Source organism: Panthera leo, chromosome D3 (assembly GCF_018350215.1).
Source record: "Panthera leo isolate Ple1 chromosome D3, P.leo_Ple1_pat1.1, whole genome shotgun sequence".
Taxonomy (NCBI): domain Eukaryota; kingdom Metazoa; phylum Chordata; class Mammalia; order Carnivora; family Felidae; genus Panthera; species Panthera leo.
Genome location: NC_056690.1, coordinates 20,682,694 through 20,694,716, shown reverse-complemented (window position 1 = coordinate 20,694,716; position 12,023 = coordinate 20,682,694). Strand labels below are relative to the sequence as shown.

Below are 12,023 nucleotides of genomic sequence, written 5' to 3'. Positions count from 1 at the left end.
TTGATTGTTTCACCTCACAATTTTAATGTATATCCAATCTCCATTCTGTGCCTTAAGTGCATACAATGTTTGATTTTTTATTATACTTGGAAAAGCTGAAAAGTTAAACAGAATAAATAAAAACAATATGCTGCATTTCAACAATATTTCTCCCGTTTTCAATCTCTAAGAAATACAAATAAAATAAAAGCCAAGCACCTCACTCTGACATAGAAGTACTTTTACACTTAGGCGTCAAACGTCCTCACCCCTTTCGCACTTACATTCCATTTGCTCAAAGCTGCTGTCAAATGGCGTAGTTTCCGTCCCCTCAACACATCATATCTGATGCCCCACCCACCTCCAATTCCATCTTTCTTCTGGGAAGGTAGTGTGTTTTATTTGTCCTGCTGTAGGAACCCTGGTCCCAACTCTCCACCCAGAGAACCAGTCTCCTCCCTCACGTGGCCCACCTGAGACAGCAGCTCAGGTGTGTGCTTCCAGAAACCACTGCATTCTCAACCCACTGCGGCCCCATTCACGGTGCTTGGTGGTGATTCACCACAATTCTTTCTCTGACAAACACAGAAATTCTTGGTGGGAAGGCTGTTTGTTCATATGAGTTACCTTGGGCACTAGGGCATATGGCACGTGGATGCTTGTGGTCTGACAGTGGCCAGGCTGTCAGGTCAGTGTCCCTGACATCCTTTCCAGGGACAGACTGAAGCTTGACCTGTGGGCAACAGGGGGCACTGTCGGCCTCCCCAGGAAGAGCACACTGGGGGCCCCCTGCTGTGTACCCTACAACCCCCTTAGGGCGCCCACACTTTTGCCTATGTGTGCTAGTGACGACTCAGCAGCTGTGTCCCCTCTGGCTGGGAGGGGTCTCCTGCTCACAGGTCTGTGGAAATTTCCGGCAGCTGCTTCTTCCCTGGTCCCTCCCAGGAGACAAACTCTGAGTCTCTGTGGAAATCAGCCCCCTCTTTCTAAGGGACTAAGCTGACACTTCAGCTAGTAGGCAGGATGGAAATCTGTGTGAACAGCTGGTCCCCACGAGTCCAGGGAGAAGACAAAAGAAACCGCTACATGCCCGCCCTGATCTGGGGCTGCAGGAGGAGCATCCATCATGGCCTGGACCCTTCTCCTTGTGCTCCTGGTGCTCCTGGCTCACTGCACAGGTAGGGACATCTCCAGATCCATGGCAGCTCTTGAGTGGGTGTCACCCTCACTGTCACAGACCACCAAGCAGCTTCACCTTTTCCGCTGCCCCGTTTCCCATGAGGGTCTGTGTTTACAGGTTCCCTGTGGCAGCAGGGGATGACCCAGCTACCCTCCTTCTAAAGACTTCCACTGTGCTCCAGATCTATGGGGAAGTGAAACAAAAACCTGGCCTGCACCCTCCTGACCTGGTGTGCCCTTCACAACAGGGGCTCTACCCTGCCTGGCTTAGGGGGTCAATGGCATTGTCATTTCTTCTGTCAGCACCTGAGTTTCCTCAGTCCACTTGATCTGATAGTATCACATACTTTTCTTCAGATCAAAATTTGGATTAATCCATTGATAATATAGTCTCACCCTGTTAATGTTGCACTGGAAGTAATCCCATGCTCAGAGATTAATAGCTCTTAATGAAGAAATTGGATAAGAATGAAAAGGCTGATTCTGGCCATGCTCTCTGGAGAGTGTAGAGTGACTCAGATATGCTTCTGGTCCGAGTGTTTCCATTTGGGGTGGGGATGCAATCCCCACACACACGTGGGAATTGTATTATCTATTCTAGCATCAACCTCCAAAGATGAAAATTGGAAATAATATCATCTACAATAGCATCAAAAATATGAAACATATAAGGAAAGATCTGAAAGAATTTGAGAATTTTATGCACTAAAAATTATAAACCATTCAAAGGGAGATTAAAGGTTTAAATACATGTACAGATCTATCTGGCTTATGGGTCTAAATATTCAACTTGGGGGCGCCTGGGTGGCTCAGTCAGTTAAGCGTCCGACTTCAGCTCAGGTCATGATCTCGCGGTCCATGAGTTCGAGCCCCACGTCGGGCTCTGGGCTGATGGCTCAGAGCCTGGAGCCTGCTTCCGATTCTGTGTCTCCCTCTCTCTCTGACCCTCCCCCGTTCATGCTCTGTCTCTCTCTGTCTCAAAAATAAAATAAAAATAAACTTAAAAAAATTTAATCTTAAATATTCAACTTGGTAAAGATGTCAATCCTCCCAGAATTGACCAATACAATCATTGTAATAGCTTTGGTAAAATGTCCTTGAAATGGTGGGGAATTTTAGAAAAGAAAAAAGAAAAGAAAGTAGAAACACTAAGAAAACATGTGACTGGAATATAGCCCTGGGAGAATCCTGCCCTGTGTCCTCAGGCCAGCTTGTCTCTGAGGAGGATAAGGCCCAGGAAGTTGGTCTGAAGTCAGAAGAAACAAGTCAGGGTGAGAGCACAGACATGCAGTGTCAACCAAGGACACGGACCGGGTAGAGGACCCTCTGTCTGAAGGCGGAAGCACAGAGTGTGAGTGCAACAGGCCTGTTGCTGGGGACCCCTGGCGATGAGTCTATATAGTGCCCCCCACAGTGTGCATCTGGGGCGATGGTTTCTGTTCATCACTTCAACCTGGCGAAGGACCCTGTGACTTGTAACTTGTTGGAGAATTGGGGCCAGAAGACAGGCACATGAAGAGGGCAGCATGTGATCTCAGAAACTCTGTATTTTCAAGGGTTACAAGTGGAACTTGCATCCATAATTCCCGGGAAGACAGTCTGAGGAAACTGATCAAAAAGAGGTCACCTCCAATGGCTGCCTTGGCCTCTCTTGGAAGGCATGTGGGTGTATCCCTACCCCACATGGGATGTTGTTTGCCTGGTCTTGTGGAGGCATATGTAGTGGGAAGTCATGCCTACTGGAGAAGTCTTGTGTGCTGAAGTTCTTGACTGCAACTTAAGGATGAATTTGAACCCCACTGACCAGCACAATGAAAGGCCCCATGTCCCAGGCCTAGGAGGAAATGAGATTCTAGCTCCTTGAGCACCCACTCCCAATTTCATCTGTCTACAATGATAGTTTTCATGGATTCTTTCTACTAACTTGTCAATGTAAGGCAAGATCTACATGATCTTGTAAGGAATGATCTGATCTGTGAGGAAATTTAAAATGAGTGTGTATCTTAGCAAATGTGTATCAAGTCTCCTGCACCGATGTAGCAGAGGAACGCCCAGGGTTTCCTTCTCAATTTGTATTCAGATTTATTTTCTCTTTTCTGCCATTCCCTCCCCATTCGCTAACCTTGCTGGCATCCCGAGCTTTGTGCTCTGAATCCCCAAAGTGAGTTAGGCTTTGGACCAAGTAATAAGGAACTCCAAATATCCCTGCCCCCTATATTTTCTGTAATTTAAGTTTTGTTTCCAGGATCTACAGACTCATCCATCCATGAGGTTGGGGTCATATCTCAAGGACAAAATCATCTGTAGCAGAAAAAGCAGCAACATGAGATGAAATTGTGGCCTGGCACAAAACACATATGTGGAAGCCATAGAAATAGGGACTGAGGAGATCTTGTCTCATTGTTATCTGAGATGAAACCTCTGGCTTCAGGTCTGCCAAGGCATGATTTCTTAGGTCCTGTCCTAAGACAAGTCTGACCACTGGGTCCAGACATGGGGCCATCTGGACAAACACTGTTCCAGATCAGTGAAGAATCAAGATGCAGCCTCCCTCCTCCTCTTGTGGGCCCTTCACTCTCTGGACACTTATTGCATCTAACTGTACATAATTTACAATCTGTCCTCATCCTCTCAAACTATGTCCCCAAATCCAGTCCTTGGCAACACATATTGTGATACCGTCTCACATTGAGCAGAAATCCCTTGATGCAATGGTCAGCCTTCCCTGGGGGCCAGGTCCATGAAGTGTCAGGTTGGAACCAGAGACACAGGAGTCCAACTGCATTTGACTTAGGACAGTTGACTCACCAAGAGTTCCTTCGTCCCACACTATTTACTAAAACATACTTGGTACCACACTTGGTCTAGAGGCTCAGGATACAGTGTAGGCAAGACAGGGATTGCCCCTGTCATCAGGGAGCTGACGCTATCTGGGAAAGGGAAAACAAACCAGGAAAAGCATAAACACATGTAAAATGTTACCATGGAGTGAGGGGAGTTGAGTATTGTAGGTGGATACAGGAGCCACTGGAGCATTTGACAAAAAGACACAGGATCTAATTCAAGCTTATGAAGAAAAGTCCAGATGTTTCAGTGAACATGAATGAGGAGGAGGGAGGAAGCAAGCCAGTGGGAACACCGGTAGCTGTTAGAGGATAATGGGCAGATTCAGCAAGTTTGGGGAGGAAGGAGGCACCGAAGAAGGGGGTGTGGCTTCGAGCTAACCCTTAGGAGCTGGATGGCATGTGAGTGAGCTCCTAGGGAGAACATTCTTGATCAGAGGTATGGAGATGAGGCCCCAAGTTCACCCCCATGATGGAAGCGTCAACAACCTCCCTGTCTTGTTCAGTGGTAACATGGGGATATTTCGGGGTGTCTGGGTGGTTGGGTCGCTTAAGCATCTGACTCTTGATTTCAGCTCAGGCCATGATCTCACGGTTTGTGAGTTCAAGCCCCACGTCAGGCAGCTTTGCATTGGCAGTGTGGAGCCTGCTTGGGATTCTCTTTCGCTCTCTCTCTGCCCCTCCCCTACTCATTTTCTCTTTCTCTCTCTCTCTCTCTCTCTCAAAATAAATAAATAAATAAAACTTAAGAAAATAAAACACAGGCATATTTCCTCTCCAGATAACAAGAGGGAAATCCTTCAGGACTCACTCTTCTTTCTCTGATGGTTATCTGAGACGACCCTTCTCCATGACCCCCATGTCCCCAAGCTGATTTCCCACATAGGAACAAAATGCCTCTGCATTCCCATGTATTGCATCCACACAACAAGCCATCCAGAATAAGAGATTCTCGTCATCCTGGACCCATTGATCAGGAATCCCAGGCTTCAGGACTGGACCAGATCTCTTACACCATCTTCCCTGCCATCAACATGGTACCAGAAAGAAATTCATCTGATTTCTCCCAGAAAAATGAGGTTCATCCCAGCATTTGGAGCTGGATCAATCACGTTCTGACAGCATGACTGGAAGATGTGGGTCTGGATAGGAGAGGAAAAGGTCAGACGGTTTGTGCAAGCATCCCCACCTTGTATATCACTCAGCTCCTTATTACCAGCTCTGCCCTCCACCCTCATAGCTGATTCATGTTTGAGTCTTGTGTTGTGTACGTTAAGAGCTGAGCGGGAGACACAGACCATGGGGTTTCTGTCTCATACGGTTGTAATTCTGACTCCCAGAGTTTTCTAATGTCTTATAAAACATAAGACATCCCATGACCACCTGTGGTTTTCTCCTCCATCTGTCCCTTCCTCAGGAGAGGATCAGTCCCAGAGGCCCAGCACAAGATGCTCTGTACACATCCCATGATGGTTCCTCATCTGCTCCGGTCCCCAGTAAGTGCCACCCCAGGCCACCTCAGGATCATTGCTGAGAGACTCCACCTCACAGGGAGGTCACAGAAGGCACTGACACATTTAACCTTTTCTGTGTCCTGGGAGTGGGATCAGAATTAGCCAGACTCAAAAAGCCAAATATCTGATTCTCATACAAATACAAAATGAACAAGTGTAAAATATGTTACTCAACTCATCTATTAGTGAGAAGACCAATAAAATGGTGAATCTTGAATAAAGATCAGATAAAAAACAAAAATACTTACAGTTCACCAGGAAAATGGACTTTGAAAAAATATTTTTTTGTGTGTTGGAGATACACTGCTAAATTTGTAACAAGCAAGGAATCACATAAGAGGAAAAAACATGTGTCCTGCACAGAAAGAGACACGTCTTCATGGGGGTAGCACAGTGCTCTGGATTTGATCCTGACTGAAAAGGAATCTGAGCCGAGACGCCACCTCGACCCTGACCCATGAACAGCCAAGGTAGCCATGGCCAGACCTTGAAGAGTCTGGGTAGAGTATACAGCTTTCCTTGAGGTAATGGGAGGCAACATAAGGGGATACCTGGCCCTAAAGCAGGGGGTAGGGGACAAAGCAGTAGGATGTCAGGAGGTGTGTCTGACTGGCTCCAGTCACATGTCACACAATGCTGTGTCTGGGCCTGGACCACCAAGGGACACATACGGCCCATTTCAAGGGTTAAAAGGTGATCAGAGCTGGGACCTGCCACCTGGAACTGCCTGTGCCCTATGTTCAGGGCTCACAGCGGTGACATCCACACCCCCTGGCCCCACACAGCCCCTCCCATACCCATCCCCTTACCTCCTCAACAGAGAGGCCTGACCCAGGGCCAGTGAAGTGTTAGACAGCTATGAATCTCATTTGCATGGACAGATCCTCCCCCTCTTAGAGAATGAAAAGGGGGAAGACACCTATTAGGGGAGGTCTGCACACCGTGGGTTACAGAAGGTAGGAACAGTGATGACTTCCACCATGGCCTGGACCCCTCTTCTCCTCACCCTACTTGCTCACTGTACAGGTAACTGGATGTGAGGCCAAGGGAAGGGGCCCTTGGAGGACATGTGGGTCCTGCTTTTTCCTCTTGTCTCTAGACCCCGGCATCACGGTCTCTGTGTCTCTCATTTGCAGGGTCCTGGGCCCAGTCTGTGCTGACTCAGCCACCATCAGTGTCTGGGACCCTAGGCCAGAGGATCACCATCTCCTGCACCGGAAGCAGCTCCAACATCCGGGGGTGGTAATGCTGTGAGCTGGTACCAACAAGTCCCAGGAATGGGCCCCAAAACTGTCATCTATTGGGATAACAGCAAAGCCTCGGGGGTCCCAGATAGATTCTCTGGCTCAAAGTCTGGCAGTTCAGGCACGCTGACCATCACTGGGCTGCAGGCTGAGGACGAGGCTGATATTACTGCTCAGCATGGGATGATAGTCTGAGAGCTCACACAGTGCTCCAGGCCTGTGGGGAAGTGAGACTAAAACATGCTGTCCCTGCAGTGATGGGATTTCTTTTGCAGCCCCCATCTTCTGCCAAGATAGCCGGTTCCCCTTTTGTTTGACCTAAATCTGAGGTCTGAAACCCAACTCAGGGAACTTTCTCTAGGATATGTGTCCTTGTCCTCTCAATTGTGTCTCTGCAGCCTGTCTTGCAGGTACACATTTTCTGTTTCATGCAAACTGAGCAGAAATTCCTGTACGCTGGGATATTGCCCTGGGGACAGAGTCCCTGAGGCTTGTGCCTGTCTGCTAGGGCTACCATAACATAACCATAGACTGTGTGGCTAATCCAAAAGATATTGAATTTCTCACAGTTCTGGATGCTGAATCTCCAAGTTCAAGGTGTTGCCAGCTTTGATTTCTCCTGAGGTCTCTCTCTTTGGCTTGCAGATGGTGGCGTTCTTCCTGGGTGCTCACATGGCCTTGTTTGTGTTTTCTCCTCTGGTGTCTCTACCTCTTCTTATAAAGACATCATCCCTATGTTTTAGGACACCACCCATATGACCTCGTTAATCCATAATTACATGCTTCAATGCCTTATCTGCAAACATCACAATGTGGGTTAGGATTTCCACATAGGGTTTTGAAGGCACACAGTTCAGTCCTTATCAAGGGGTCAGGACAGAACCAGGACTCAGAGTCCAGCTGTGTCTGGCTTAGGATAGTCCACTCTTCCAATGGTATGCATTCACACCCTTTACTGAACCCTTGCTACATGGCAGACTTGGGTCTAAGGGGTCATGACACAGCAAAGGAAACACATGGAGGGCACACCTGCTCAGGGAACTGACAGTGTCTGGAAGTAGAGAGAAGAAACAGAAGTAAAACATACTGTGTCTCAGGCTGACTTCCCAGATTGGGACAAATGTCCCTGCAGTCCCAGAATGAGGTCCATACAACACACCCTCTGGACGAGAGATTTGCCCTCCATGACCCATTGACCAGAAACTTCGGTTTTCAAGTTGCCTGGACCAGATCACTCCACCATCTCCCCTGAAATCATCATGGTGACCAGGGAGGGGATTGTCCAAGTGGCTTGGGTATACAGTGGCTATCTGGTTGGAACTGGGCTTAGTCACTGACTAATCACATGGCTGGGGATTTGGGGTTCAAATAGGAGAAGAAAATGATAAGTTTCACCAAATATGGCCGTGCCTGCCACCTCTTCTTCCCTCTACCCTCTTTGTTATTCAAGTTGGGACATGGACTATGGACACTGGCATCTGGGCAGGGGATATGGGCCAGGTTGTTTCCATCTCATAAAATCATAGCTCAATCCCATGACCATTCTGATGTCCATGCACCTGATCAATTCCAGACCAACACACACTCACTCCCAGGCACGAGGTGTTGATATGAAATGTAGGCATTCACATGAGAGTTAGAAAGCAGAAAGTATAGGGGGGCCTGGATGGCTCAGTTGGTTAGGCGACTGACTTCGGCTCAGGTCATGATCTCACAGATCGTGAGTTCAAGCACCGTGTCAGGCTCTGTGCTGAGCCTTCTCTTCTCAGAGGTAGAAAGAAGGTGAAGAGTTGCAAGAAACTTCAATGGTGGTCACTTCCCCACCACCTGACACCTGTGATCACTTTGTGATCATGATTTCTCAAGGTCTTTGCAGGACCTAGAGCACAGACTTAGCATTGCCTGATCAGCTGTCTTGATCCCTCTGTAGAAGTGAACCATGCAAAGGGCTAGAAAAAAACAAAGAATAAGACTGAGATTTGGATAAAGGACTGCACATGAGTTAGGGTTCTCCTGAGAAACAGAACCAATAAGATGCATGTGTGTATGTATGTGTAATATAATGTATGTATATGTGCATGTCTATGTGTGCATATCAATCTCTCTGAGATATTTATTTTAAGGAATCTTATCCATTGTTGTAGTGGTTGGCAAGTCCAAAATCCACAGTGTGGGCTGGAAGGCCACAGACCCAGGAGAGGAAGTGTAGACGTTGTAGTTTTGTTCTGAGGGCAATGTGTTCCCAGAATCCCTTCTTTCTGTGCAAGGTCAGTCTTTTCTACATCAAGGCCTTCAACTGATTGGATGAGGCACATTCACATTATGGATGGTAATTGGCTTTAATAAAAGTCTACTGACTTAATTCCATTTTTTAAAATTTATTCCTTTATTTGAGAAGAGAGAGAGCACAGTGGGGTGGGGGGAGGCAGTGAGAGAAGGGAAGAGAGAATCCCAATCAGGCTTCATGCTTTCAGCTCAGACCCCAATGCAGAGTTCAATCTTATGAACCGTGAGATCATGACCTGATCTGAAATCAAGAGTCAGTTGCTTAACTGACTGAGCCACCCAGGTGCCCCTACTCATTTACTTCTTAATATCATGTGAAATATATATTCGCAGAAACTACTAAAATCATGTTAGACCAAACATCTGGCTCTCATGGCCTACACAAGCTACACGTAATTTAACCATCACAGACCCAATTCCTCAGGGTGTGGAATGGAGTAAGAAGTGTGAGGCAGGTGTGCCCTCGTTGGCGACTTAAGGATCAAGGTGTCAGATCGTGGCCACCACAGACTGAATGCCCCTAGTCCTCCCTGTTCTTACTTACCACCCAGATGAATGCTTCCTGAGCTCCAGCAGGGATCCTACTCTAGCCCCACTCTCTGAAGTGTTGACCCTGCCCTGTGCTCACAGATCTCCACACCTCTCCCTGCTGATCCAGCCTCCATCAGGGACAGAGACCCCAGGACAGAAATGCACTCTCTACTGCCCCCCGAAGGAGCAACAGCAGTGGACAGAATGACATGATTTTGACACATCACTACCGGGATATCTCCTCAAATCTCTGGACTCAACCAGAGTTGAGCCAAATCATTGACTCAACCATGTACCCTGGGACCAAGGTTCCTTTTTTGTCTCCACATCATGCTACCTCATCAGCACTTGTTTCCAATCCATAATGAAGCCAGACATCACTGACCAACACAACCCAAACGTCGTAGTGCTCCTCCAGTGACCCAGGCTCAGGAACATGAGATCCAACCTTCTTGGGCCCCACAGTCAATCCACTCCATCCTGCAGTGCTAACTACAGGTTGACTACTTCTTCCACTTTGTCCTCTCCTTCTCCCTTCTTCTTCTTCTGTTTTTTTCTTCTTCTTCTTCCTTGAGACTCCCCTGTCTGTGTCTCCACTGCTCTGTTACAGGGTCCTGGGCACAGTCTCCACTGACATAGGAAGCATACACATCAGGGTCTGTGGGACAGAAGGTCACCCTCACCTGCACTGGAAACAGTAACAATGTTGGAACAAATTATGTGGGCTGGTACCAACAGATTTCTCACGGTGGCCCCAAAACTGTGATGCTCAGGACAAGTAGGCTCTCACAGTTCCAGATCTCTGGCTCCCACTCTGGGAACACAGCCTCTCTGACCATATTGGGCCTGCAGCCTAAGGACGAGGCTGATTATTACTGCTCAGTGTGGGATGAAAGCATCAATGCTGACACAGTGCTACAGGCCCATGGGGACCTAAGACAAAAACCTGCCCCTGCCCCTCGTGGTCACCCCCATTATTGCCTGTGACAAACAAACAGGGAGACCACGGACACCCTAGAAGTTGTGAGGGTCTGCTCTGAGCACAGAACGACCTTAAAAGGTCGGTCACAGTTGCTCTCCCTCGTATTGTTTTTTTCTAAAAACAAAGCAAAACAAAGCTATTGAGATAATTTGCATGCCACAAAGTTCATTCATTTACAGTGTACAATTCCATGGTCTTTAGTATAGTTACACAGTTGGACAACCTCTATCATGACTGAATTTACCACATTTCCATCACCTGCAGAGAAACCTTGGACCTACCAGCAGTGAAGTCACTGTCGCCACTGCACTCCGCCCTTTGTAGCCACAAATTCCATTCTGTCTGCAGTGATTTATTGTGGGCATTTCATGTGCACTGAAACACTGAACATGTGCCATTTTAAGTGCCCCATTCACCCACATTAGGTGCATGCACATTGCTGTGGGAACATCACCATCTGTAAATGTATGGAATGTTTCACTTAATTGCCTATCATCCTTGTGTGGAGCCCATGCTAATCTATCTGGAAGGTTCCAATTTTATTGCATAGGCTGTCAAAACAAATGTGTGATTGCCTTCTGTTGCTGAATCTTAGGTGTAATATGTTTTTGAGGTCCATCTAGTTATATCTGGCTCTGTAGTTCACCTTTTTAAATTGGTGACTAGTATTTCACTGTATGGATGCACCATATGTTCATTATCTATTTATCAGCTGATGGACATTTGTGTCATTGACACCTTCTGTCTATTATGCATATTGCTGCCATAAACACTCCTATAGAAGGTGTTTGTGTGGACATATATTTTAGTTTCTTTTGGTTTGATACCTAATAGCTGAATTCCTGGGCCCTATCGTGACTTTATTATACACTTCTGAATAAAGTGCCAGACTGTTCTCCAATGTGGCTGCAAAGGATTGCATTCCCACTAGCATACATGAGGTTTCAGATGACCATCTCTTCATAAAGCTGAAGTGGTATGTAAGTGGTTTTGATCTTCATTTCCCTAATGAGTAGGGATGTTGAGCTCCTTTTCATGGTCTCTACTGTTTCTATCACATTACCAGGAGCCTAGGCTCTGAAACTCTCCAGGAAGCATTGACTTTAAAGGAGCTTTAGTCTGAGCTATTGTTGAAATTGTAGGCTCAGCCTGCTCACGTGAACACAGCAGCAGAAAATCCTTGCTCAGGAAGATAATTCTCTCAGAGACACTAGAATGGGGAGACTGAGGGATGTGAGGACCATAGTTAGGAATGTCCTGTGGAATCTGCCTGTGCCAGGCACGGCAACACGCAGGACTTCAGACCATGCCGTTTCACACAGGAATCTCTTCCTGACCATGCCGTTCACTAGTCAGCACAGGAGGCAAACTTCAGGCTCAACAAGTTCTCCCCCATGGCTCAGAAGAGAAGGTGCCCCTGGGAACCAAGGAATGGTGGCAGCCCCTTCTTCCCTGCCAACACACA

General features: G+C 47.3%; 1 non-coding gene and 1 pseudogene across 1 annotated transcript; one reads left to right on the top strand and one right to left on the bottom strand.

Annotated features, from left to right (window-relative positions):
• The first annotated feature begins 6,463 nt into the window (after nt 1-6,463).
• On the top strand, nt 6,464-8,209 carry LOC122203353 (annotated as a pseudogene).
• A 2,810-nt stretch (nt 8,210-11,019) lies between these two features.
• Nucleotides 11,020-11,123, bottom strand: LOC122204294. The gene has a single exon (XR_006195594.1). It is a non-coding gene; the product is annotated as a U6 spliceosomal RNA (small nuclear RNA).
• Between the last annotated feature and the right edge of the window lie 900 nt (nt 11,124-12,023).